This window comes from Lutjanus erythropterus, chromosome 23, assembly GCF_056507025.1.
Source record: "Lutjanus erythropterus isolate fLutEry1 chromosome 23, fLutEry1.hap2, whole genome shotgun sequence".
NCBI classification, from domain to species: domain Eukaryota; kingdom Metazoa; phylum Chordata; class Actinopteri; order Lutjaniformes; family Lutjanidae; genus Lutjanus; species Lutjanus erythropterus.
Genome location: NC_139339.1, coordinates 19,819,862 through 19,843,568, shown reverse-complemented (window position 1 = coordinate 19,843,568; position 23,707 = coordinate 19,819,862). Strand labels below are relative to the sequence as shown.

General features: G+C 48.6%; 32 non-coding genes and 1 pseudogene across 32 annotated transcripts; all 33 read right to left on the bottom strand.

Moving 5' to 3' along the window:
* Window positions 1-169: 169 nt before the first annotated feature.
* LOC146306081 (U1 spliceosomal RNA) lies at window positions 170-334 on the bottom strand. The gene has a single exon (XR_014769218.1). It is a non-coding gene; the product is annotated as a U1 spliceosomal RNA (small nuclear RNA).
* Window positions 335-720: 386 nt separating this feature from the next.
* On the bottom strand, window positions 721-885 carry LOC146306080 (U1 spliceosomal RNA). The gene has a single exon (XR_014769217.1). It is a non-coding gene; the product is annotated as a U1 spliceosomal RNA (small nuclear RNA).
* Window positions 886-1,281: 396 nt separating this feature from the next.
* On the bottom strand, window positions 1,282-1,446 carry LOC146306079 (U1 spliceosomal RNA). Its single transcript, XR_014769216.1, has one exon. It is a non-coding gene; the product is annotated as a U1 spliceosomal RNA (small nuclear RNA).
* Window positions 1,447-1,842: 396 nt separating this feature from the next.
* LOC146306078 (U1 spliceosomal RNA) lies at window positions 1,843-2,007 on the bottom strand. The gene has a single exon (XR_014769168.1). It is a non-coding gene; the product is annotated as a U1 spliceosomal RNA (small nuclear RNA).
* Window positions 2,008-2,398: 391 nt separating this feature from the next.
* LOC146306077 (U1 spliceosomal RNA) lies at window positions 2,399-2,563 on the bottom strand. The gene has a single exon (XR_014769198.1). It is a non-coding gene; the product is annotated as a U1 spliceosomal RNA (small nuclear RNA).
* A 386-nt stretch (window positions 2,564-2,949) lies between these two features.
* Window positions 2,950-3,114, bottom strand: LOC146306076 (U1 spliceosomal RNA). The gene has a single exon (XR_014769214.1). It is a non-coding gene; the product is annotated as a U1 spliceosomal RNA (small nuclear RNA).
* Window positions 3,115-3,510: 396 nt separating this feature from the next.
* LOC146306075 (U1 spliceosomal RNA) lies at window positions 3,511-3,675 on the bottom strand. Its single transcript, XR_014769239.1, has one exon. It is a non-coding gene; the product is annotated as a U1 spliceosomal RNA (small nuclear RNA).
* A 386-nt stretch (window positions 3,676-4,061) lies between these two features.
* LOC146306074 (U1 spliceosomal RNA) lies at window positions 4,062-4,226 on the bottom strand. Its single transcript, XR_014769238.1, has one exon. It is a non-coding gene; the product is annotated as a U1 spliceosomal RNA (small nuclear RNA).
* A 396-nt stretch (window positions 4,227-4,622) lies between these two features.
* On the bottom strand, window positions 4,623-4,787 carry LOC146306073 (U1 spliceosomal RNA). The gene has a single exon (XR_014769236.1). It is a non-coding gene; the product is annotated as a U1 spliceosomal RNA (small nuclear RNA).
* Window positions 4,788-5,183: 396 nt separating this feature from the next.
* LOC146306072 (U1 spliceosomal RNA) lies at window positions 5,184-5,348 on the bottom strand. The gene has a single exon (XR_014769235.1). It is a non-coding gene; the product is annotated as a U1 spliceosomal RNA (small nuclear RNA).
* A 396-nt stretch (window positions 5,349-5,744) lies between these two features.
* On the bottom strand, window positions 5,745-5,909 carry LOC146306071 (U1 spliceosomal RNA). The gene has a single exon (XR_014769213.1). It is a non-coding gene; the product is annotated as a U1 spliceosomal RNA (small nuclear RNA).
* Window positions 5,910-6,305: 396 nt separating this feature from the next.
* Window positions 6,306-6,470, bottom strand: LOC146306070 (U1 spliceosomal RNA). The gene has a single exon (XR_014769212.1). It is a non-coding gene; the product is annotated as a U1 spliceosomal RNA (small nuclear RNA).
* A 396-nt stretch (window positions 6,471-6,866) lies between these two features.
* LOC146306069 (U1 spliceosomal RNA) lies at window positions 6,867-7,031 on the bottom strand. Its single transcript, XR_014769234.1, has one exon. It is a non-coding gene; the product is annotated as a U1 spliceosomal RNA (small nuclear RNA).
* Window positions 7,032-7,427: 396 nt separating this feature from the next.
* LOC146306068 (U1 spliceosomal RNA) lies at window positions 7,428-7,592 on the bottom strand. Its single transcript, XR_014769233.1, has one exon. It is a non-coding gene; the product is annotated as a U1 spliceosomal RNA (small nuclear RNA).
* A 396-nt stretch (window positions 7,593-7,988) lies between these two features.
* On the bottom strand, window positions 7,989-8,153 carry LOC146306067 (U1 spliceosomal RNA). Its single transcript, XR_014769211.1, has one exon. It is a non-coding gene; the product is annotated as a U1 spliceosomal RNA (small nuclear RNA).
* Window positions 8,154-8,539: 386 nt separating this feature from the next.
* On the bottom strand, window positions 8,540-8,704 carry LOC146306066 (U1 spliceosomal RNA). The gene has a single exon (XR_014769210.1). It is a non-coding gene; the product is annotated as a U1 spliceosomal RNA (small nuclear RNA).
* Window positions 8,705-9,090: 386 nt separating this feature from the next.
* LOC146306065 (U1 spliceosomal RNA) lies at window positions 9,091-9,255 on the bottom strand. The gene has a single exon (XR_014769232.1). It is a non-coding gene; the product is annotated as a U1 spliceosomal RNA (small nuclear RNA).
* Window positions 9,256-9,651: 396 nt separating this feature from the next.
* LOC146306064 (U1 spliceosomal RNA) lies at window positions 9,652-9,816 on the bottom strand. Its single transcript, XR_014769197.1, has one exon. It is a non-coding gene; the product is annotated as a U1 spliceosomal RNA (small nuclear RNA).
* A 396-nt stretch (window positions 9,817-10,212) lies between these two features.
* Window positions 10,213-10,377, bottom strand: LOC146306063 (U1 spliceosomal RNA). The gene has a single exon (XR_014769231.1). It is a non-coding gene; the product is annotated as a U1 spliceosomal RNA (small nuclear RNA).
* A 386-nt stretch (window positions 10,378-10,763) lies between these two features.
* On the bottom strand, window positions 10,764-10,928 carry LOC146306062 (U1 spliceosomal RNA). The gene has a single exon (XR_014769209.1). It is a non-coding gene; the product is annotated as a U1 spliceosomal RNA (small nuclear RNA).
* A 396-nt stretch (window positions 10,929-11,324) lies between these two features.
* Window positions 11,325-11,489, bottom strand: LOC146306061 (U1 spliceosomal RNA). Its single transcript, XR_014769230.1, has one exon. It is a non-coding gene; the product is annotated as a U1 spliceosomal RNA (small nuclear RNA).
* Window positions 11,490-11,885: 396 nt separating this feature from the next.
* LOC146306060 (U1 spliceosomal RNA) lies at window positions 11,886-12,050 on the bottom strand. Its single transcript, XR_014769229.1, has one exon. It is a non-coding gene; the product is annotated as a U1 spliceosomal RNA (small nuclear RNA).
* A 386-nt stretch (window positions 12,051-12,436) lies between these two features.
* Window positions 12,437-12,601, bottom strand: LOC146306059 (U1 spliceosomal RNA). Its single transcript, XR_014769208.1, has one exon. It is a non-coding gene; the product is annotated as a U1 spliceosomal RNA (small nuclear RNA).
* Window positions 12,602-12,987: 386 nt separating this feature from the next.
* LOC146306058 (U1 spliceosomal RNA) lies at window positions 12,988-13,152 on the bottom strand. The gene has a single exon (XR_014769207.1). It is a non-coding gene; the product is annotated as a U1 spliceosomal RNA (small nuclear RNA).
* Window positions 13,153-13,548: 396 nt separating this feature from the next.
* LOC146306057 (U1 spliceosomal RNA) lies at window positions 13,549-13,713 on the bottom strand. Its single transcript, XR_014769228.1, has one exon. It is a non-coding gene; the product is annotated as a U1 spliceosomal RNA (small nuclear RNA).
* Window positions 13,714-14,109: 396 nt separating this feature from the next.
* On the bottom strand, window positions 14,110-14,274 carry LOC146306056 (U1 spliceosomal RNA). The gene has a single exon (XR_014769227.1). It is a non-coding gene; the product is annotated as a U1 spliceosomal RNA (small nuclear RNA).
* Window positions 14,275-14,660: 386 nt separating this feature from the next.
* On the bottom strand, window positions 14,661-14,825 carry LOC146306055 (U1 spliceosomal RNA). The gene has a single exon (XR_014769206.1). It is a non-coding gene; the product is annotated as a U1 spliceosomal RNA (small nuclear RNA).
* Window positions 14,826-15,211: 386 nt separating this feature from the next.
* Window positions 15,212-15,376, bottom strand: LOC146306054 (U1 spliceosomal RNA). The gene has a single exon (XR_014769205.1). It is a non-coding gene; the product is annotated as a U1 spliceosomal RNA (small nuclear RNA).
* A 396-nt stretch (window positions 15,377-15,772) lies between these two features.
* LOC146306053 (U1 spliceosomal RNA) lies at window positions 15,773-15,937 on the bottom strand. The gene has a single exon (XR_014769242.1). It is a non-coding gene; the product is annotated as a U1 spliceosomal RNA (small nuclear RNA).
* Window positions 15,938-16,323: 386 nt separating this feature from the next.
* Window positions 16,324-16,488, bottom strand: LOC146306052 (U1 spliceosomal RNA). Its single transcript, XR_014769203.1, has one exon. It is a non-coding gene; the product is annotated as a U1 spliceosomal RNA (small nuclear RNA).
* A 396-nt stretch (window positions 16,489-16,884) lies between these two features.
* Window positions 16,885-17,049, bottom strand: LOC146306051 (U1 spliceosomal RNA). The gene has a single exon (XR_014769165.1). It is a non-coding gene; the product is annotated as a U1 spliceosomal RNA (small nuclear RNA).
* Window positions 17,050-17,430: 381 nt separating this feature from the next.
* LOC146306050 (U1 spliceosomal RNA) lies at window positions 17,431-17,595 on the bottom strand. The gene has a single exon (XR_014769171.1). It is a non-coding gene; the product is annotated as a U1 spliceosomal RNA (small nuclear RNA).
* Window positions 17,596-18,117: 522 nt separating this feature from the next.
* Window positions 18,118-18,296, bottom strand: LOC146306049 (U1 spliceosomal RNA; annotated as a pseudogene).
* Window positions 18,297-23,707: the final 5,411 nt, after the last annotated feature.

Genomic DNA, 23,707 nt, shown 5'->3' with positions numbered 1-23,707 from the left:
TTTCTTTCCTTTTTCCATCATTCATTGCTCTAGCCAAAAAATACAAACAAAAGGGTGGTGAGTAGCCACATGACAAGCTGTTTCTGACCGAGCAAACACAGCCCACGCAAACGCGCTCAAGCCCCCCCTCACAGCCCGAGACTCAATTGTTTCTCTTCAACATAGAGATCAGGGGAGAGCGCGAACGCAGTCCCCCACTACCACAAATTATGCAGTCGAGATTCCCACATTTGGGGAATTCGCAGGGGTCAGTACAACCGGGAGTGCAATGGCCGAGCCTCGCCCTGGGTGAACCACCTTCCTGATCATGGTATCTCCCCTGCCAGGTAAGTATGAGTTGCAACTGTCAGAGACAGGATGGTCCTTCCCAGACGCAGCACCCATTCTGAGGGTGCCTACCACCCATAATCCCAGTTATGTGCTGTCAGCATGATCTGGCCTCCATTTGGGTACCAAAGTTTGCCAAAAAGAGAGAAACAAACAAAACAAAACAAAACAAAAAACACTGCTGGAAGTGACTCGGGTTTGTGGCACACAAAACCTGTGTCCGTTTTCTTTCCTTTGTCCATCATTCATTGCTCTAGCGAAAAAATACAAACTAAAGGGTGGTGAGTAGCCACATGACAAGCTGTTTCTGACCGAGCAAACACAGCCCACGCAAACGCGCTCAAGCCCCCCCTCACAGCCCAAGACTCAATTGTTTCTCTTCAACATAGAGATCAGGGGAGAGCGCGAACGCAGTCCCCCACTACCACAAATTATGCAGTCGAGATTCCCACATTTGGGGAATTCGCAGGGGTCAGTACAACCGGGAGTGCAATGGCCGAGCCTCGCCCTGGGTGAACCACCTTCCTGATCATGGTATCTCCCCTGCCAGGTAAGTATGAGTTGCAACTGTCAGAGACAGGATGGTCCTTCCCAGACGCAGCACCCATTCTGAGGGTGCCTACCACGCATAATCCCAGTTATGTGCTGTCAGCATGATCTGGCCTCCATTTGGGTACCAAAGTTTGCCAAAAAGAGAGAAACAAACAAAACAAAACAAAACAAAAACCACAGCTGGAAGTGACTGGGGTTTGTGGCACACAAAACCTGTGTCCGTTTTCTTTCCTTTTTCCATCATTCATTGCTCTAGCCAAAAAATACAAACAAAAGGGTGGTGAGTAGCCACATGACAAGCTGTTTCTGACCGAGCAAACACAGCCCACGCTATCCCACGCAAACGCGCTCAAGCCCCCTGTCACAGCCAAAGACTCAATTGTTTCTCTTCAACATAGAGATCAGGGGAGAGCGCGAACGCAGTCCCCCACTACCACAAATTATGCAGTCGAGATTCCCACATTTGGGGAATTCGCAGGGGTCAGTACAACCGGGAGTGCAATGGCCGAGCCTCGCCCTGGGTGAACCACCTTCCTGATCATGGTATCTCCCCTGCCAGGTAAGTATGAGTTGCAACTGTCAGAGACAGGATGGTCCTTCCCAGACGCAGCACCCATTCTGAGGGTGCCTACCACGCATAATCCCAGTTATGTGCTGTCAGCATGATCTGGCCTCCATTTGGGTACCAAAGTTTGCCAAAAAGAGAGAAACAAACAAAACAAAACAAAACAAAAAACACTGCTGGAAGTGACTGGGGTTTGTGGCACACAAAACCTGTGTCCGTTTTCTTTCCTTTTTCCATCATTCATTGCTCTAGCCAAAAAATACAAACTAAAGGGTGGTGAGTAGCCACATGACAAGCTGTTTCTGACCGAGCAAACACAGCCCACGCTATCCCACGCAAACGCGCTCAAGCCCCCCCTCACAGCCCAAGACTCAATTGTTTCTCTTCAACATAGAGATCAGGGGAGAGCGCGAACGCAGTCCCCCACTACCAGAAATTATGCAGTCGAGATTCCCACATTTGGGGAATTCGCAGGGGTCAGTACAACCGGGAGTGCAATGGCCGAGCCTCGCCCTGGGTGAATCACCTTCCTGATCATGGTATCTCCCCTGCCAGGTAAGTATGAGTTGCAACTGTCAGAGACAGGATGGTCCTTCCCAGACGCAGCACCCATTCTGAGGGTGCCTACCACGCATAATCCCAGTTATGTGCTGTCAGCATGATCTGGCCTCCATTTGGGTACCAAAGTTTGCCAAAAAGAGAGAAACAAACAAAACAAAACAAAACAAAACAAAAAACACTGCTGGAAGTGACTCGGGTTTGTGGCACACAAAACCTGTGTCCGTTTTCTTTCCTTTTTCCATCATTCATTGCTCTAGCCAAAAAATACAAACAAAAGGGTGGTGAGTAGCCACATGACAAGCTGTTTCTGACCGAGCAAACACAGCCCACGCAAACGCGCTCAAGCCCCCCCTCACAGCCCAAGACTCAATTGTTTCTCTTCAACATAGAGATCAGGGGAGAGCGCGAACGCAGTCCCCCACTACCACAAATTATGCAGTCGAGATTCCCACATTTGGGGAATTCGCAGGGGTCAGTACAACCGGGAGTGCAATGGCCGAGCCTCACCCTGGGTGAACCACCTTCCTGATCATGGTATCTCCCCTGCCAGGTAAGTATGAGTTGCAACTGTCAGAGACAGGATGGTCCTTCCCAGACGCAGCACCCATTCTGAGGGTGCCTACCACCCATAATCCCAGTTATGTGCTGTCAGCATGATCTGGCCTCCATTTGGGTACCAAAGTTTGCCAAAAAGAGAGAAACAAACAAAACAAAACAAAACAAAAAACACTGCTGGAAGTGACTCGGGTTTGTGGCACACAAAACCTGTGTCCGTTTTCTTTCCTTTGTCCATCATTCATTGCTCTAGCGAAAAAATACAAACTAAAGGGTGGTGAGTAGCCACATGACAAGCTGTTTCTGACCGAGCAAACACAGCCCACGCAAACGCGCTCAAGCCCCCCCTCACAGCCCAAGACTCAATTGTTTCTCTTCAACATAGAGATCAGGGGAGAGCGCGAACGCAGTCCCCCACTACCACAAATTATGCAGTCGAGATTCCCACATTTGGGGAATTCGCAGGGGTCAGTACAACCGGGAGTGCAATGGCCGAGCCTCGCCCTGGGTGAACCACCTTCCTGATCATGGTATCTCCCCTGCCAGGTAAGTATGAGTTGCAACTGTCAGAGACAGGATGGTCCTTCCCAGACGCAGCACCCATTCTGAGGGTGCCTACCACGCATAATCCCAGTTATGTGCTGTCAGCATGATCTGGCCTCCATTTGGGTACCAAAGTTTGCCAAAAAGAGAGAAACAAACAAAACAAAACAAAACAAAAAACACTGCTGGAAGTGACTGGGGTTTGTGGCACACAAAACCTGTGTCCGTTTTCTTTCCTTTTTCCATCATTCATTGCTCTAGCCAAAAAATACAAACTAAAGGGTGGTGAGTAGCCACATGACAAGCTGTTTCTGACCGAGCAAACACAGCCCACGCTATCCCACGCAAACGCGCTCAAGCCCCCCCTCACAGCCCAAGACTCAATTGTTTCTCTTCAACATAGAGATCAGGGGAGAGCGCGAACGCAGTCCCCCACTACCAGAAATTATGCAGTCGAGATTCCCACATTTGGGGAATTCGCAGGGGTCAGTACAACCGGGAGTGCAATGGCCGAGCCTCGCCCTGGGTGAACCACCTTCCTGATCATGGTATCTCCCCTGCCAGGTAAGTATGAGTTGCAACTGTCAGAGACAGGATGGTCCTTCCCAGACGCAGCACCCATTCTGAGGGTGCCTACCACGCATAATCCCAGTTATGTGCTGTCAGCATGATCTGGCCTCCATTTGGGTACCAAAGTTTGCCAAAAAGAGAGAAACAAACAAAACAAAACAAAACAAAAACCACAGCTGGAAGTGACTGGGGTTTGTGGCACACAAAACCTGTGTCCGTTTTCTTTCCTTTTTCCATCATTCATTGCTCTAGCCAAAAAATACAAACAAAAGGGTGGTGAGTAGCCACATGACAAGCTGTTTCTGACCGAGCAAACACAGCCCACGCAAACGCGCTCAAGCCCCCTGTCACAGCCAAAGACTCAATTGTTTCTCTTCAACATAGAGATCAGGGGAGAGCGCGAACGCAGTCCCCCACTACCAGAAATTATGCAGTCGAGATTCCCACATTTGGGGAATTCGCAGGGGTCAGTACAACCGGGAGTGCAATGGCCGAGCCTCGCCCTGGGTGAACCACCTTCCTGATCATGGTATCTCCCCTGCCAGGTAAGTATGAGTTGCAACTGTCAGAGACAGGATGGTCCTTCCCAGACGCAGCACCCATTCTGAGGGTGCCTACCACGCATAATCCCAGTTATGTGCTGTCAGCATGATCTGGCCTCCATTTGGGTACCAAAGTTTGCCAAAAAGAGAGAAACAAACAAAACAAAACAAAACAAAAAACACTGCTGGAAGTGACTGGGGTTTGTGGCACACAAAACCTGTGTCCGTTTTCTTTCCTTTTTCCATCATTCATTGCTCTAGCCAAAAAATACAAACTAAAGGGTGGTGAGTAGCCACATGACAAGCTGTTTCTGACCGAGCAAACACAGCCCACGCTATCCCACGCAAACGCGCTCAAGCCCCCCCTCACAGCCCAAGACTCAATTGTTTCTCTTCAACATAGAGATCAGGGGAGAGCGCGAACGCAGTCCCCCACTACCAGAAATTATGCAGTCGAGATTCCCACATTTGGGGAATTCGCAGGGGTCAGTACAACCGGGAGTGCAATGGCCGAGCCTCGCCCTGGGTGAACCACCTTCCTGATCATGGTATCTCCCCTGCCAGGTAAGTATGAGTTGCAACTGTCAGAGACAGGATGGTCCTTCCCAGACGCAGCACCCATTCTGAGGGTGCCTACCACGCATAATCCCAGTTATGTGCTGTCAGCATGATCTGGCCTCCATTTGGGTACCAAAGTTTGCCAAAAAGAGAGAAACAAACAAAACAAAACAAAACAAAAACCACAGCTGGAAGTGACTGGGGTTTGTGGCACACAAAACCTGTGTCCGTTTTCTTTCCTTTTTCCATCATTCATTGCTCTAGCCAAAAAATACAAACAAAAGGGTGGTGAGTAGCCACATGACAAGCTGTTTCTGACCGAGCAAACACAGCCCACGCTATCCCACGCAAACGCGCTCAAGCCCCCTGTCACAGCCAAAGACTCAATTGTTTCTCTTCAACATAGAGATCAGGGGAGAGCGCGAACGCAGTCCCCCACTACCAGAAATTATGCAGTCGAGATTCCCACATTTGGGGAATTCGCAGGGGTCAGTACAACCGGGAGTGCAATGGCCGAGCCTCGCCCTGGGTGAACCACCTTCCTGATCATGGTATCTCCCCTGCCAGGTAAGTATGAGTTGCAACTGTCAGAGACAGGATGGTCCTTCCCAGACGCAGCACCCATTCTGAGGGTGCCTACCACGCATAATCCCAGTTATGTGCTGTCAGCATGATCTGGCCTCCATTTGGGTACCAAAGTTTGCCAAAAAGAGAGAAACAAACAAAACAAAACAAAACAAAAAACACTGCTGGAAGTGACTGGGGTTTGTGGCACACAAAACCTGTGTCCGTTTTCTTTCCTTTTTCCATCATTCATTGCTCTAGCCAAAAAATACAAACTAAAGGGTGGTGAGTAGCCACATGACAAGCTGTTTCTGACCGAGCAAACACAGCCCACGCTATCCCACGCAAACGCGCTCAAGCCCCCCCTCACAGCCCGAGACTCAATTGTTTCTCTTCAACATAGAGATCAGGGGAGAGCGCGAACGCAGTCCCCCACTACCACAAATTATGCAGTCGAGATTCCCACATTTGGGGAATTCGCAGGGGTCAGTACAACCGGGAGTGCAATGGCCGAGCCTCGCCCTGGGTGAACCACCTTCCTGATCATGGTATCTCCCCTGCCAGGTAAGTATGAGTTGCAACTGTCAGAGACAGGATGGTCCTTCCCAGACGCAGCACCCATTCTGAGGGTGCCTACCACGCATAATCCCAGTTATGTGCTGTCAGCATGATCTGGCCTCCATTTGGGTACCAAAGTTTGCCAAAAAGAGAGAAACAAACAAAACAAAACAAAACAAAAACCACAGCTGGAAGTGACTGGGGTTTGTGGCACACAAAACCTGTGTCCGTTTTCTTTCCTTTTTCCATCATTCATTGCTCTAGCCAAAAAATACAAACTAAAGGGTGGTGAGTAGCCACATGACAAGCTGTTTCTGACCGAGCAAACACAGCCCACGCTATCCCACGCAAACGCGCTCAAGCCCCCCCTCACAGCCCAAGACTCAATTGTTTCTCTTCAACATAGAGATCAGGGGAGAGCGCGAACGCAGTCCCCCACTACCACAAATTATGCAGTCGAGATTCCCACATTTGGGGAATTCGCAGGGGTCAGTACAACCGGGAGTGCAATGGCCGAGCCTCGCCCTGGGTGAACCACCTTCCTGATCATGGTATCTCCCCTGCCAGGTAAGTATGAGTTGCAACTGTCAGAGACAGGATGGTCCTTCCCAGACGCAGCACCCATTCTGAGGGTGCCTACCACGCATAATCCCAGTTATGTGCTGTCAGCATGATCTGGCCTCCATTTGGGTACCAAAGTTTGCCAAAAAGAGAGAAACAAACAAAACAAAACAAAACAAAAAACACTGCTGGAAGTGACTGGGGTTTGTGGCACACAAAACCTGTGTCCGTTTTCTTTCCTTTTTCCATCATTCATTGCTCTAGCCAAAAAATACAAACTAAAGGGTGGTGAGTAGCCACATGACAAGCTGTTTCTGACCGAGCAAACACAGCCCACGCTATCCCACGCAAACGCGCTCAAGCCCCCCCTCACAGCCCGAGACTCAATTGTTTCTCTTCAACATAGAGATCAGGGGAGAGCGCGAACGCAGTCCCCCACTACCAGAAATTATGCAGTCGAGATTCCCACATTTGGGGAATTCGCAGGGGTCAGTACAACCGGGAGTGCAATGGCCGAGCCTCGCCCTGGGTGAACCACCTTCCTGATCATGGTATCTCCCCTGCCAGGTAAGTATGAGTTGCAACTGTCAGAGACAGGATGGTCCTTCCCAGACGCAGCACCCATTCTGAGGGTGCCTACCACGCATAATCCCAGTTATGTGCTGTCAGCATGATCTGGCCTCCATTTGGGTACCAAAGTTTGCCAAAAAGAGAGAAACAAACAAAACAAAACAAAACAAAAAACACTGCTGGAAGTGACTGGGGTTTGTGGCACACAAAACCTGTGTCCGTTTTCTTTCCTTTTTCCATCATTCATTGCTCTAGCCAAAAAATACAAACTAAAGGGTGGTGAGTAGCCACATGACAAGCTGTTTCTGACCGAGCAAACACAGCCCACGCTATCCCACGCAAACGCGCTCAAGCCCCCCCTCACAGCCCGAGACTCAATTGTTTCTCTTCAACATAGAGATCAGGGGAGAGCGCGAACGCAGTCCCCCACTACCAGAAATTATGCAGTCGAGATTCCCACATTTGGGGAATTCGCAGGGGTCAGTACAACCGGGAGTGCAATGGCCGAGCCTCGCCCTGGGTGAACCACCTTCCTGATCATGGTATCTCCCCTGCCAGGTAAGTATGAGTTGCAACTGTCAGAGACAGGATGGTCCTTCCCAGACGCAGCACCCATTCTGAGGGTGCCTACCACGCATAATCCCAGTTATGTGCTGTCAGCATGATCTGGCCTCCATTTGGGTACCAAAGTTTGCCAAAAAGAGAGAAACAAACAAAACAAAACAAAACAAAAAACACTGCTGGAAGTGACTGGGGTTTGTGGCACACAAAACCTGTGTCCGTTTTCTTTCCTTTTTCCATCATTCATTGCTCTAGCCAAAAAATACAAACTAAAGGGTGGTGAGTAGCCACATGACAAGCTGTTTCTGACCGAGCAAACACAGCCCACGCTATCCCACGCAAACGCGCTCAAGCCCCCCCTCACAGCCCGAGACTCAATTGTTTCTCTTCAACATAGAGATCAGGGGAGAGCGCGAACGCAGTCCCCCACTACCACAAATTATGCAGTCGAGATTCCCACATTTGGGGAATTCGCAGGGGTCAGTACAACCGGGAGTGCAATGGCCGAGCCTCGCCCTGGGTGAACCACCTTCCTGATCATGGTATCTCCCCTGCCAGGTAAGTATGAGTTGCAACTGTCAGAGACAGGATGGTCCTTCCCAGACGCAGCACCCATTCTGAGGGTGCCTACCACGCATAATCCCAGTTATGTGCTGTCAGCATGATCTGGCCTCCATTTGGGTACCAAAGTTTGCCAAAAAGAGAGAAACAAACAAAACAAAACAAAACAAAAAACACTGCTGGAAGTGACTCGGGTTTGTGGCACACAAAACCTGTGTCCGTTTTCTTTCCTTTTTCCATCATTCATTGCTCTAGCCAAAAAATACAAACAAAAGGGTGGTGAGTAGCCACATGACAAGCTGTTTCTGACCGAGCAAACACAGCCCACGCAAACGCGCTCAAGCCCCCCCTCACAGCCCAAGACTCAATTGTTTCTCTTCAACATAGAGATCAGGGGAGAGCGCGAACGCAGTCCCCCACTACCACAAATTATGCAGTCGAGATTCCCACATTTGGGGAATTCGCAGGGGTCAGTACAACCGGGAGTGCAATGGCCGAGCCTCGCCCTGGGTGAACCACCTTCCTGATCATGGTATCTCCCCTGCCAGGTAAGTATGAGTTGCAACTGTCAGAGACAGGATGGTCCTTCCCAGACGCAGCACCCATTCTGAGGGTGCCTACCACCCATAATCCCAGTTATGTGCTGTCAGCATGATCTGGCCTCCATTTGGGTACCAAAGTTTGCCAAAAAGAGAGAAACAAACAAAACAAAACAAAACAAAAAACACTGCTGGAAGTGACTCGGGTTTGTGGCACACAAAACCTGTGTCCGTTTTCTTTCCTTTGTCCATCATTAATTGCTCTAGCGAAAAAATACAAACTAAAGGGTGGTGAGTAGCCACATGACAAGCTGTTTCTGACCGAGCAAACACAGCCCACGCAAACGCGCTCAAGCCCCCCCTCACAGCCCAAGACTCAATTGTTTCTCTTCAACATAGAGATCAGGGGAGAGCGCGAACGCAGTCCCCCACTACCAGAAATTATGCAGTCGAGATTCCCACATTTGGGGAATTCGCAGGGGTCAGTACAACCGGGAGTGCAATGGCCGAGCCTCGCCCTGGGTGAACCACCTTCCTGATCATGGTATCTCCCCTGCCAGGTAAGTATGAGTTGCAACTGTCAGAGACAGGATGGTCCTTCCCAGACGCAGCACCCATTCTGAGGGTGCCTACCACGCATAATCCCAGTTATGTGCTGTCAGCATGATCTGGCCTCCATTTGGGTACCAAAGTTTGCCAAAAAGAGAGAAACAAACAAAACAAAACAAAACAAAAAACACTGCTGGAAGTGACTCGGGTTTGTGGCACACAAAACCTGTGTCCGTTTTCTTTCCTTTTTCCATCATTCATTGCTCTAGCCAAAAAATACAAACAAAAGGGTGGTGAGTAGCCACATGACAAGCTGTTTCTGACCGAGCAAACACAGCCCACGCTATCCCACGCAAACGCGCTCAAGCCCCCTGTCACAGCCAAAGACTCAATTGTTTCTCTTCAACATAGAGATCAGGGGAGAGCGCGAACGCAGTCCCCCACTACCAGAAATTATGCAGTCGAGATTCCCACATTTGGGGAATTCGCAGGGGTCAGTACAACCGGGAGTGCAATGGCCGAACCTCGCCCTGGGTGAACCACCTTCCTGATCATGGTATCTCCCCTGCCAGGTAAGTATGAGTTGCAACTGTCAGAGACAGGATGGTCCTTCCCAGACGCAGCACCCATTCTGAGGGTGCCTACCACGCATAATCCCAGTTATGTGCTGTCAGCATGATCTGGCCTCCATTTGGGTACCAAAGTTTGCCAAAAAGAGAGAAACAAACAAAACAAAACAAAACAAAAAACACTGCTGGAAGTGACTGGGGTTTGTGGCACACAAAACCTGTGTCCGTTTTCTTTCCTTTTTCCATCATTCATTGCTCTAGCCAAAAAATACAAACTAAAGGGTGGTGAGTAGCCACATGACAAGCTGTTTCTGACCGAGCAAACACAGCCCACGCTATCCCACGCAAACGCGCTCAAGCCCCCCCTCACAGCCCGAGACTCAATTGTTTCTCTTCAACATAGAGATCAGGGGAGAGCGCGAACGCAGTCCCCCACTACCAGAAATTATGCAGTCGAGATTCCCACATTTGGGGAATTCGCAGGGGTCAGTACAACCGGGAGTGCAATGGCCGAGCCTCGCCCTGGGTGAACCACCTTCCTGATCATGGTATCTCCCCTGCCAGGTAAGTATGAGTTGCAACTGTCAGAGACAGGATGGTCCTTCCCAGACGCAGCACCCATTCTGAGGGTGCCTACCACGCATAATCCCAGTTATGTGCTGTCAGCATGATCTGGCCTCCATTTGGGTACCAAAGTTTGCCAAAAAGAGAGAAACAAACAAAACAAAACAAAACAAAAACCACAGCTGGAAGTGACTGGGGTTTGTGGCACACAAAACCTGTGTCCGTTTTCTTTCCTTTTTCCATCATTCATTGCTCTAGCCAAAAAATACAAACTAAAGGGTGGTGAGTAGCCACATGACAAGCTGTTTCTGACCGAGCAAACACAGCCCACGCAAACGCGCTCAAGCCCCCCCTCACAGCCCAAGACTCAATTGTTTCTCTTCAACATAGAGATCAGGGGAGAGCGCGAACGCAGTCCCCCACTACCACAAATTATGCAGTCGAGATTCCCACATTTGGGGAATTCGCAGGGGTCAGTACAACCGGGAGTGCAATGGCCGAGCCTCGCCCTGGGTGAACCACCTTCCTGATCATGGTATCTCCCCTGCCAGGTAAGTATGAGTTGCAACTGTCAGAGACAGGATGGTCCTTCCCAGACGCAGCACCCATTCTGAGGGTGCCTACCACGCATAATCCCAGTTATGTGCTGTCAGCATGATCTGGCCTCCATTTGGGTACCAAAGTTTGCCAAAAAGAGAGAAACAAACAAAACAAAACAAAACAAAAACCACAGCTGGAAGTGACTGGGGTTTGTGGCACACAAAACCTGTGTCCGTTTTCTTTCCTTTTTCCATCATTCATTGCTCTAGCCAAAAAATACAAACAAAAGGGTGGTGAGTAGCCACATGACAAGCTGTTTCTGACCGAGCAAACACAGCCCACGCTATCCCACGCAAACGCGCTCAAGCCCCCTGTCACAGCCAAAGACTCAATTGTTTCTCTTCAACATAGAGATCAGGGGAGAGCGCGAACGCAGTCCCCCACTACCAGAAATTATGCAGTCGAGATTCCCACATTTGGGGAATTCGCAGGGGTCAGTACAACCGGGAGTGCAATGGCCGAGCCTCGCCCTGGGTGAACCACCTTCCTGATCATGGTATCTCCCCTGCCAGGTAAGTATGAGTTGCAACTGTCAGAGACAGGATGGTCCTTCCCAGACGCAGCACCCATTCTGAGGGTGCCTACCACGCATAATCCCAGTTATGTGCTGTCAGCATGATCTGGCCTCCATTTGGGTACCAAAGTTTGCCAAAAAGAGAGAAACAAACAAAACAAAACAAAACAAAAAACACTGCTGGAAGTGACTGGGGTTTGTGGCACACAAAACCTGTGTCCGTTTTCTTTCCTTTTTCCATCATTCATTGCTCTAGCCAAAAAATACAAACTAAAGGGTGGTGAGTAGCCACATGACAAGCTGTTTCTGACCGAGCAAACACAGCCCACGCTATCCCACGCAAACGCGCTCAAGCCCCCCCTCACAGCCCAAGACTCAATTGTTTCTCTTCAACATAGAGATCAGGGGAGAGCGCGAACGCAGTCCCCCACTACCAGAAATTATGCAGTCGAGATTCCCACATTTGGGGAATTCGCAGGGGTCAGTACAACCGGGAGTGCAATGGCCGAGCCTCGCCCTGGGTGAACCACCTTCCTGATCATGGTATCTCCCCTGCCAGGTAAGTATGAGTTGCAACTGTCAGAGACAGGATGGTCCTTCCCAGACGCAGCACCCATTCTGAGGGTGCCTACCACGCATAATCCCAGTTATGTGCTGTCAGCATGATCTGGCCTCCATTTGGGTACCAAAGTTTGCCAAAAAGAGAGAAACAAACAAAACAAAACAAAACAAAAAACACTGCTGGAAGTGACTCGGGTTTGTGGCACACAAAACCTGTGTCCGTTTTCTTTCCTTTTTCCATCATTCATTGCTCTAGCCAAAAAATACAAACAAAAGGGTGGTGAGTAGCCACATGACAAGCTGTTTCTGACCGAGCAAACACAGCCCACGCAAACGCGCTCAAGCCCCCCCTCACAGCCCAAGACTCAATTGTTTCTCTTCAACATAGAGATCAGGGGAGAGCGCGAACGCAGTCCCCCACTACCACAAATTATGCAGTCGAGATTCCCACATTTGGGGAATTCGCAGGGGTCAGTACAACCGGGAGTGCAATGGCCGAGCCTCGCCCTGGGTGAACCACCTTCCTGATCATGGTATCTCCCCTGCCAGGTAAGTATGAGTTGCAACTGTCAGAGACAGGATGGTCCTTCCCAGACGCAGCACCCATTCTGAGGGTGCCTACCACCCATAATCCCAGTTATGTGCTGTCAGCATGATCTGGCCTCCATTTGGGTACCAAAGTTTGCCAAAAAGAGAGAAACAAACAAAACAAAACAAAACAAAAAACACTGCTGGAAGTGACTCGGGTTTGTGGCACACAAAACCTGTGTCCGTTTTCTTTCCTTTGTCCATCATTCATTGCTCTAGCGAAAAAATACAAACTAAAGGGTGGTGAGTAGACACATGACAAGCTGTTTCTGACCGAGCAAACACAGCCCACGCAAACGCGCTCAAGCCCCCCCTCACAGCCCAAGACTCAATTGTTTCTCTTCAACATAGAGATCAGGGGAGAGCGCGAACGCAGTCCCCCACTACCACAAATTATGCAGTCGAGATTCCCACATTTGGGGAATTCGCAGGGGTCAGTACAACCGGGAGTGCAATGGCCGAGCCTCGCCCTGGGTGAACCACCTTCCTGATCATGGTATCTCCCCTGCCAGGTAAGTATGAGTTGCAACTGTCAGAGACAGGATGGTCCTTCCCAGACGCAGCACCCATTCTGAGGGTGCCTACCACGCATAATCCCAGTTATGTGCTGTCAGCATGATCTGGCCTCCATTTGGGTACCAAAGTTTGCCAAAAAGAGAGAAACAAACAAAACAAAACAAAACAAAAAACACTGCTGGAAGTGACTGGGGTTTGTGGCACACAAAACCTGTGTCCGTTTTCTTTCCTTTTTCCATCATTCATTGCTCTAGCCAAAAAATACAAACTAAAGGGTGGTGAGTAGCCACATGACAAGCTGTTTCTGACCGAGCAAACACAGCCCACGCTATCCCACGCAAACGCGCTCAAGCCCCCCCTCACAGCCCAAGACTCAATTGTTTCTCTTCAACATAGAGATCAGGGGAGAGCGCGAACGCAGTCCCCCACTACCAGAAATTATGCAGTCGAGATTCCCACATTTGGGGAATTCGCAGGGGTCAGTACAACCGGGAGTGCAATGGCCGAGCCTCGCCCTGGGTGAACCACCTTCCTGATCATGGTATCTCCCCTGCCAGGTAAGTATGAGTTGCAACTGTCAGAGACAGGATGGTCCTTCCCAGACGCAGCACCCATTCTGAGGGTGCCTACCACGCATAATCCCAGTTATGTGCTGTCAGCATGATCTGGCCTCCATTTGGGTACCAAAGTTTGCCAAAAAGAGAGAAACAAACAAAACAAAACAAAACAAAAACCACAGCTGGAAGTGACTGGGGTTTGTGGCACACAAAACCTGTGTCCGTTTTCTTTCCTTTTTCCATCATTCATTGCTCTAGCCAAAAAATACAAACAAAAGGGTGGTGAGTAGCTACATGACAAGCTCTTTCTGACCGAGCAAACACAGCCCACGCTATCCCACGCAAACGCGCTCAAGCCCCCTGTCACAGCCAAAGACTCAATTGTTTCTCTTCAACATAGAGATCAGGGGAGAGCGCGAACGCAGTCCCCCACTACCAGAAATTATGCAGTCGAGATTCCCACATTTGGGGAATTCGCAGGGGTCAGTACAACCGGGAGTGCAATGGCCGAGCCTCGCCCTGGGTGAACCACCTTCCTGATCATGGTATCTCCCCTGCCAGGTAAGTATGAGTTGCAACTGTCAGAGACAGGATGGTCCTTCCCAGACGCAGCACCCATTCTGAGGGTGCCTACCACGCATAATCCCAGTTATGTGCTGTCAGCATGATCTGGCCTCCATTTGGGTACCAAAGTTTGCCAAAAAGAGAGAAACAAACAAAACAAAACAAAACAAAAACCACAGCTGGAAGTGACTGGGGTTTGTGGCACACAAAACCTGTGTCCGTTTTCTTTCCTTTTTCCATCATTCATTGCTCTAGCCAAAAAATACAAACTAAAGGGTGGTGAGTAGCCACATGACAAGCTGTTTCTGACCGAGCAAACACAGCCCACGCAAACGCGCTCAAGCCCCCCCTCACAGCCCAAGACTCAATTGTTTCTCTTCAACATAGAGATCAGGGGAGAGCGCGAACGCAGTCCCCCACTACCACAAATTATGCAGTCGAGATTCCCACATTTGGGGAATTCGCAGGGGTCAGTACAACCGGGAGTGCAATGGCCGAGCCTCGCCCTGGGTGAACCACCTTCCTGATCATGGTATCTCCCCTGCCAGGTAAGTATGAGTTGCAACTGTCAGAGACAGGATGGTCCTTCCCAGACGCAGCACCCATTCTGAGGGTGCCTACCACGCATAATCCCAGTTATGTGCTGTCAGCATGATCTGGCCTCCATTTGGGTACCAAAGTTTGCCAAAAAGAGAGAAACAAACAAAACAAAACAAAACAAAAAACACTGCTGGAAGTGACTGGGGTTTGTGGCACACAAAACCTGTGTCCGTTTTCTTTCCTTTTTCCATCATTCATTGCTCTAGCCAAAAAATACAAACTAAAGGGTGGTGAGTAGCCACATGACAAGCTGTTTCTGACCGAGCAAACACAGCCCACGCAAACGCGCTCAAGCCCCCCCTCACAGCCCAAGACTCAATTGTTTCTCTTCAACATAGAGATCAGGGGAGAGCGCGAACGCAGTCCCCCACTACCACAAATTATGCAGTCGAGATTCCCACATTTGGGGAATTCGCAGGGGTCAGTACAACCGGGAGTGCAATGGCCGAGCCTCGCCCTGGGTGAACCACCTTCCTGATCATGGTATCTCCCCTGCCAGGTAAGTATGAGTTGCAACTGTCAGAGACAGGATGGTCCTTCCCAGACGCAGCACCCATTCTGAGGGTGCCTACCACGCATAATCCCAGTTATGTGCTGTCAGCATGATCTGGCCTCCATTTGGGTACCAAAGTTTGCCAAAAAGAGAGAAACAAACAAAACAAAACAAAACAAAAAACACTGCTGGAAGTGACTGGGGTTTGTGGCACACAAAACCTGTGTCCGTTTTCTTTCCTTTTTCCATCATTCATTGCTCTAGCCAAAAAATACAAACTAAAGGGTGGTGAGTAGCCACATGACAAGCTGTTTCTGACCGAGCAAACACAGCCCACGCTATCCCACGCAAACGCGCTCAAGCCCCCCCTCACAGCCCAAGACTCAATTGTTTCTCTTCAACATAGAGATCAGGGGAGAGCGCGAACGCAGTCCCCCACTACCAGAAATTATGCAGTCGAGATTCCCACATTTGGGGAATTCGCAGGGGTCAGTACAACCGGGAGTGCAATGGACGAGCCTCGCCCTGGGTGAACCACCTTCCTGATCATGGTATCTCCCCTGCCAGGTAAGTATGAGTTGCAACTGTCAGAGACAGGATGGTCCTTCCCAGACGCAGCACCCATTCTGAGGGTGCCTACCACGCATAATCCCAGTTATGTGCTGTCAGCATGATCTGGCCTCCATTTGGGTACCAAAGTTTGCCAAAAAGAGAGAAACAAACAAAACAAAACAAAACAAAAAACACTGCTGGAAGTGACTCGGGTTTGTGGCACACAAAACCTGTGTCCGTTTTCTTTCCTTTTTCCATCATTCATTGCTCTAGCCAAAAAATACAAACAAAAGGGTGGTGAGTAGCCACATGACAAGCTGTTTCTGACCGAGCAAACACAGCCCACGCAAACGCGCTCAAGCCCCCCCTCACAGCCCAAGACTCAATTGTTTCTCTTCAACATAGAGATCAGGGGAGAGCGCGAACGCAGTCCCCCACTACCACAAATTATGCAGTCGAGATTCCCACATTTGGGGAATTCGCAGGGGTCAGTACAACCGGGAGTGCAATGGCCGAGCCTCGCCCTGGGTGAACCACCTTCCTGATCATGGTATCTCCCCTGCCAGGTAAGTATGAGTTGCAACTGTCAGAGACAGGATGGTCCTTCCCAGACGCAGCACCCATTCTGAGGGTGCCTACCACGCATAATCCCAGTTATGTGCTGTCAGCATGATCTGGCCTCCATTTGGGTACCAAAGTTTGCCAAAAAGAGAGAAACAAACAAAACAAAACAAAACAAAAAACACTGCTGGAAGTGACTCGGGTTTGTGGCACACAAAACCTGTGTCCGTTTTCTTTCCTTTGTCCATCATTCATTGCTCTAGCGAAAAAATACAAACTAAAGGGTGGTGAGTAGACACATGACAAGCTGTTTCTGACCGAGCAAACACAGCCCACGCTATCCCACGCAAACGCGCTCAAGCCCCCCCTCACAGCCCAAGACTCAATTGTTTCTCTTCAACACAGAGATCAGGGGAGAGCGCGAACGCAGTCCCCCACTATCAGAAATTATGCAGTCGAGATTCCCACATTTGGGGAATTCGCAGGGGTCAGTACAACCGGGAGTGCAATGGCCGAGCCTCGCCCTGGGTGAACCACCTTCCTGATCATGGTATCTCCCCTGCCAGGTAAGTATGAGTTGCAACTGTCAGAGACAGGATGGTCCTTCCCAGACGCAGCACCCATTCTGAGGGTGCCTACCACGCATAATCCCAGTTATGTGCTGTCAGCATGATCTGGCCTCCATTTGGGTACCAAAGTTTGCCAAAAAGAGAGAAACAAACAAAACAAAACAAAAAACACTGCTGGAAGTGACTCGGGTTTGTGGCACACAAAACCTGTGTCCGTTTTCTTTCCTTTTTCCATCATTCATTGCTCTAGCCAAAAAATACAAACAAAAGGGTGGTGAGTAGCCACATGACAAGCTGTTTCTGACCGAGCAAACACAGCCCACGCAAACGCGCTCAAGCCCCCCCTCACAGCCCAAGCCTCAATTGTTTCTCTTCAACATAGAGATCAGGGGAGAGCGCGAACGCAGTCCCCCACTACCACAAATTATGCAGTCGAGATTCCCACATTTGGGGAATTCGCAGGGGTCAGTACAACTGGGAGTGCAATGGCCGAGCCTCGCCCTGGGTGAACCACCTTCCTGATCATGGTATCTCCCCTGCCAGGTAAGTATGAGTTGCAACTGTCAGAGACAGGATGGTCCTTCCCAGACGCAGCACCCATTCTGAGGGTGCCTACCACGCATAATCCCAGTTATGTGCTGTCAGCATGATCTGGCCTCCATTTGGGTACCAAAGTTTGCCAAAAAGAGAGAAACAAACAAAACAAAACAAAACAAAAAACACTGCTGGAAGTGACTGGGGTTTGTGGCACACAAAACCTGTGTCCGTTTTCTTTCCTTTTTCCATCATTCATTGCTCTAGCCAAAAAATACAAACTAAAGGGTGGTGAGTAGCCACATGACAAGCTGTTTCTGACCGAGCAAACACAGCCCACGCTATCCCACGCAAACGCGCTCAAGCCCCCCCTCACAGCCCAAGACTCAATTGTTTCTCTTCAACATAGAGATCAGGGGAGAGCGCGAACGCAGTCCCCCACTACCACAAATTATGCAGTCGAGATTGACACATTTGGGGAATTCGCAGGGGTCAGTACAACAGCCCAAGACTCAATTGTTTCTCTTCAACATAGAGATCAGGGGAGAGCGCGAACGCAGTCCCCCACTACCAGAAATTATGCAGTCGAGATTCCCACATTTGGGGAATTCGCAGGGGTCAGTACAACCGGGAGTGCAATGGCCGAGCCTCGCCCTGGGTGAACCTTTTTTCTTTTTTTTTTTTTCAGACGTTTATTAAGTCCATGTCAAGCATATAGTACAGCAGGTTTTACATCATTTCCAGTTAATGTGCTACACAATTTTAGAAAAAAAATATACAATAAAAAGGGGAATATACTTAAGGAACATATCCTAAAATGCACTGAAAAAAAAGCAAAAACACCTCAGCCTCTTTTTTACACTTCAAAAGTTCAGCCATGTTATACCATAGGGGGCCAATTCAGTACCAACATATTTGCGCATATAAGTTTACACTTTAAAGACATGAGGGACTTTCCACATCTCTAATTTTTCTTTTTCTCCTTTGCATGATTTGTCCTTCAGAATGTAGTCTCTAAAAATGTTCAACATACTTTTGATAACAATATATTTCGGGATAGCATACTTTTTGAAAACCCATACATTTCTGGCTTTCCACAAACTCTCCTTCACACAGTTTATCACTACCCACCATCTATTCACGTTTGTTGCCGGTGTGTCTTTTGTAAACCCGTATGCAATGTCGTCATAGGTCAATGGGGCCCTATAGAGGTCCCGCAGCCAGGGGAGTACGAGTGCCCAAACATCTTTTGCAAAGGGGCATAACCAGAATAGGTGAGGGACAGATTCATCATCACCACAGGTTGGTCTTGGACACTTGGGGCTGCGAGCGCAGCGTCTCCGCTCAAGAAAAACTCTTGTGGGCAGACACTGGTGGGCAATTTGCCATGCTAAATCCTTGTGTTTGTTTGTCAAAGTGCTGTTATTAACATTAGCCCACACTCTTTTGCATCTTTCCTCTGTTAGTGTGCCAACAGGAGCCAATCTTGATAATTGCGGGGAGAGTACTTTCTCAATATTTGCTCTTGAGACTTCTCCTGGTGAGATTACTGAAAGTCCATGTCTTAAACTTTGAATTACCGTATTGTAGATTGGTGGGCAACTTTCTGCATATGGGACGCTTAAAGATGGTCTTTTGCCCCAGGCATTTAGTACTTTGCGCCCTACCCACAATTTTGCAAAGTGGTTCCAAGTAGGGCCCTTTTCGATGCTCAAACAGGCTTTCAATATTGGAGTTATAAACATGGCTTTCAGCTTTACTTCTATCTCTGGGACTGCTTTACCTCCTTTTGCCACTGGCCTATACATGATGTCTCTTTTCAGTTTCTCATGTTGACTTCCCCAAATGAAATGAAAAATATTTTTCCTAAGGGACACCATGTCCTTGTGTGGGATGGGGAAAGTAGCGGCAAGCTGTGTTAAAGAGGGCAGGACTTCTGCTTTTATAACCAGAATTTTCCCTGTCAAGGAGAGTTCTCTCTCCTGCCACTGCATCAATTTGCCTGTTACTTTTGGCAGCTTAGAGTCCCAGTTACAAGTCTCCATGTTTTTACCCATCTGGACTCCTAGCACCTTAATGGTGTTTTCCCTTTCTAACAAGCCCAGATCTTCAATGGGTTCCTGCCAGTTGAGGTGGAGGGTCTCACTTTTGTTTTTGTTGACCTTTGTCCCTGAGGCCTGAGTGAAATCCTCACATAAGGCCAAAGTTTCTCTGACTGACCTGTTGTCTAACAACAGCAGAGTTAGGTCGTCCATATAAAGGGACAATTTTGCCTGCATACCTGTACTACCTGGCACTGGTATCCCTTTGATGTTGCTGTTGTTCCTTAAAGCACAGGCAAGTGGCTCAATAGCTAAGATGAACAGGATGGGGGAAAGGGCGCATCCCTGTCGAACACCCGATCGTAGGTCGAAGGGGTCTGTGCACTCTCCATTCACCATCACTACACTGTTACAATCTGTATACAACAAATCCACCCACTGTCTAAAAACCTGGCCAAAATTCATATGGCTGAGAATGGCTTTAAGATAATGATGGTTGACACTGTCAAATGCTTTTTCCAAATCCAAACCTAGGATACACAGAGGGAGATTACGGTCTTGACAGTAGAGGTAAGAGTCTCTGACCAGGGCTAGACTATCAGACATAGACCGGCCCGGGACACTACAGGTCTGATCACTATGCACTATAATATTTACAATGGGCTGGATTCGGAAGAATAAAACTTTTGACAGTATCTTGGTATCTACTCCCAGCAGTGTCAGAGGCCTCCAGTTCTTTAGGTCCTCTTTTGGTCCCTTTTTAAACAGGAGAGAAATAGAACCTTTTCGCAAAGATGGGGGGAGTTTGCCTATAGAGAAGCTCTCCTTGAACACCTCCAAAAGGGGTTCTTTTAACTGATCCCAGAAGGTGGCATAGAATTCCTTAGGTAGGCCATCTATGCCTGGGGTCTTGTTATTCTCCATACTCTGCATTGCTTTTGTTAGCTCAGCTATTGTCAAGTCCTCCTCTAACAGGTCTCTGGTTGTATTATTGAGCTTACTAGTTAGCTGGGACAGAAAAAAATGGACTTTGTCTTCGGATATCTGTCTTTCTTGGTAAAGATTGGAAAAGAAGGACCTGACGACGCCAGGGATATGTTGGGTGTCGTGGATCTCCTTTCCTTCTTGGTCTAGCACTGACTGCATACAGTGTTTAGACTTTGCCAGCTTTCTAAAAAAGAAGCGGGTACATTTTTCATTCTCCTCTAAGTATTGTACTCGACTTTGTGTAAGTAGGCCCCTGCTTTTTTCATTGGCTAATCTCATCATTTCCTTTTTCAATTTGGAGATATCTTCCTCCACATCAAAACCAGAAAGGGCTAGAAGGTAAAACCGCTGAAGCCTTCCTTGAAGTTTAGCTTGGAGCGCACGCCTCTTGGCTGCTGCCCTCTTACCCTCTAACATGAAAAAGGCCTTTGATCTCTGCTTTATGTCTTCCCACCAATCCCCGACAGACTCATACATGAAACGCAAGGACTTCCACTGTTCTAATTTGGTTTTGAATTTTGACACCACCACATAATTTTCCAAAAGACTGGTGTTCAATTTCCAGGGACCTGGACGGGGTCGAATTGTCCCAGGGATGTTGATGGAACAGGTTAGTTTTGAATGGTCTGAAAAGGGGACTGGTGTTACAGAACAGTCTAGCAGAATCACTCCTGAAGAAGTGAAAAGAAAATCAATACGGGAGAAAGTTCTTCCATTTGTCCATGTAAAGCCTGGAATATGGCTGTTTTTACATGCAAAAGTATCAACCAAGTTGCAGTCTTTAATTAAATTGCCCAGCACATGAGAGCTAGTGTCTAGCCTGACAGTGGTAACAGAAGTGGATAAGCGGTCCCTTCTGTCAATTATACAATTAAAATCTCCCCCAATGACTACCTCCCACCCACAAAAAATCAGAGGTTGTAAGGCCTGTAAAGTGTCTAAACGGTCTTGGAGTTCAGCAGGGCAATAGACATTGATAATCCTGAATTTAGTCCCATTAAAATCAATGTCTAAACAAAGAAGCCTGCCATCAATCACCCTTTGAACTCTTTGAATATGGAAAGATCGGCCTCTCAGGAGAATTGCTACTCCAGCCGTTCTATTTTTATTCGTCCCTGACCAAACTGACTCACCGTGTGTCCATCTTTTCTCATAGAGGCTGTAATTGTCCTTGTAGGGGATACTGCACTCTTGTATCAAGAATATGTCACCGGTACTGCTGTACAGTTGGTCAAAGACAGTTTGGCACTTGATGGGGTCATTAAGGCCTCTGGTATTGAGGGTGACAATTGGAAGAGAGGCCATCATCGGGGTTGCAAAGGATGAGGCAATTAGGAGTCAGGACTGGTATTGTCGTTTTCCATGGTGATCTTCTTGACTTTTTTCTTTTTCTTTCTTGGCTGTTTACACCAAGTGCTGTCCTCTGCATCCTTCATTTGAGTGGCAGAAGAAAAGGCACTCAGGCTCTCTGCATCTAAGAAGGGAGTAGAAGTAGGTAAAGGAAGGGGCCATTCAACTTGAGTCTGCTGTGAGTGGATGGAATCATCACCCGATGTCTCCTGTTGACGCTTCTGGGATGATATCTGGCACACTGGTGAGTTGTCCAGAAACGGTGGCAGGGACTGAAGTAACCCCCCGGCCGCCTCCGAGTCCTTCCTTGGATCAGGGATGGTGAGGCGGCCCTCTGGGGTTGGCAGGAGGTCACCAATCATGGCATCCAGGAGGTCTCTACAATCCTTAGCAGAAATGACAGTGGAATTTACTGGAGCAGCTCGCTGAGCTGCTGGAAGGTCATCCGGAGTGGTAGAGACTTTCCCTTGATCCTCTGAGATGTCAGTTGAATCGGCACTCCAATCCAACTGCTCATCTTGCTCAGATTGCTGGTTGTGGACGGTTGACACCTTTGGCTGACTTACTTGCTGAGCACTAATTCCTCTGTCCTGCTGGGCCTCTGGAACTGGTTCTTCCATGTTATCTTCAGGTCTTGTATTACCTCCCTCTTGGGCAGGCTGCTCCTCTGCCATTGGTTCTGCTGTTGTGTTGGGGTATTGTTGCCTTAGTCTATTTGCATAGGACTGAGGGCAACCTCTGAAAGAGTGGGTATGGTCTCCACAGAGGTTGCACCTCATGGGCTGGTCACAGTTTTTAGTGGAGTGGCTAGTTTTGTTGCAGTTCTTACAAAAAATGGCATTGCAATCTGCTGCTAAATGGTCAAGGGAGCCACACTTTCTACAGTCCTTGGGTTGACCTTGGTAGAAAACATGGCCTCTAATTGATCCCAGCTGTATGGTGGAGGGGAGGTGATGGAGTCTTCCTGTTTCCCCATTACGTCTAAGCCGAATATAGTAGCGACGAGCCCCCGTCCGGATTCCATCTTGATCTCGCAATTCCATTCCTTTCTGAACAGTACATTGATAGGATAGCCATGTCTGTATATCCTCAGTGGAAACCCTCTCTGAGTACATTATGACTGTGACTGATCTGGCATCTCTTTCCGAAAGTGGAATAAGGGTGATTTTTTGCAGCCCTGGAGTACTGGTTTTCTTCTGGTGAAATCTTTCTATGCACTGCTCGAAGTTAGCATACGTGGCAAAGATGACCTCAAAGACTTTTCTACCTGGAAGGGCGAAGATGTAATCCAACTGCGTAGCCGAGAACCCAAGGACACCTTGCAGAATTTGTCTGCTGAACTGCAAACGATCCATCTCAAGGTTTTCTTGTAACTCAAAACGAACAGCATTTCTCCTTAACTCAGACGAAGCCATGACGAAGAGGTGGGTATCTTGATGTTTGTCTTCAGTCAAGTAGGGAAAAGAAGCCCTGGGTGAACCACCTTCCTGATCATGGTATCTCCCCTGCCAGGTAAGTATGAGTTGCAACTGTCAGAGACAGGATGGTCCTTCCCAGACGCAGCACCCGTTCTGAGGGTGCCTACCACGCATAATCCCAGTTATGTGCTGTCAGCATGATCTGGCCTCCATTTGGGTACCAAAGTTTGCCAAAAAGAGAGAAACAAACAAAACAAAACAAAACAAAAAACACTGCTGGAAGTGACTGGGGTTTGTGGCACACAAAACCTGTGTCCGTTTTCTTTCCTTTT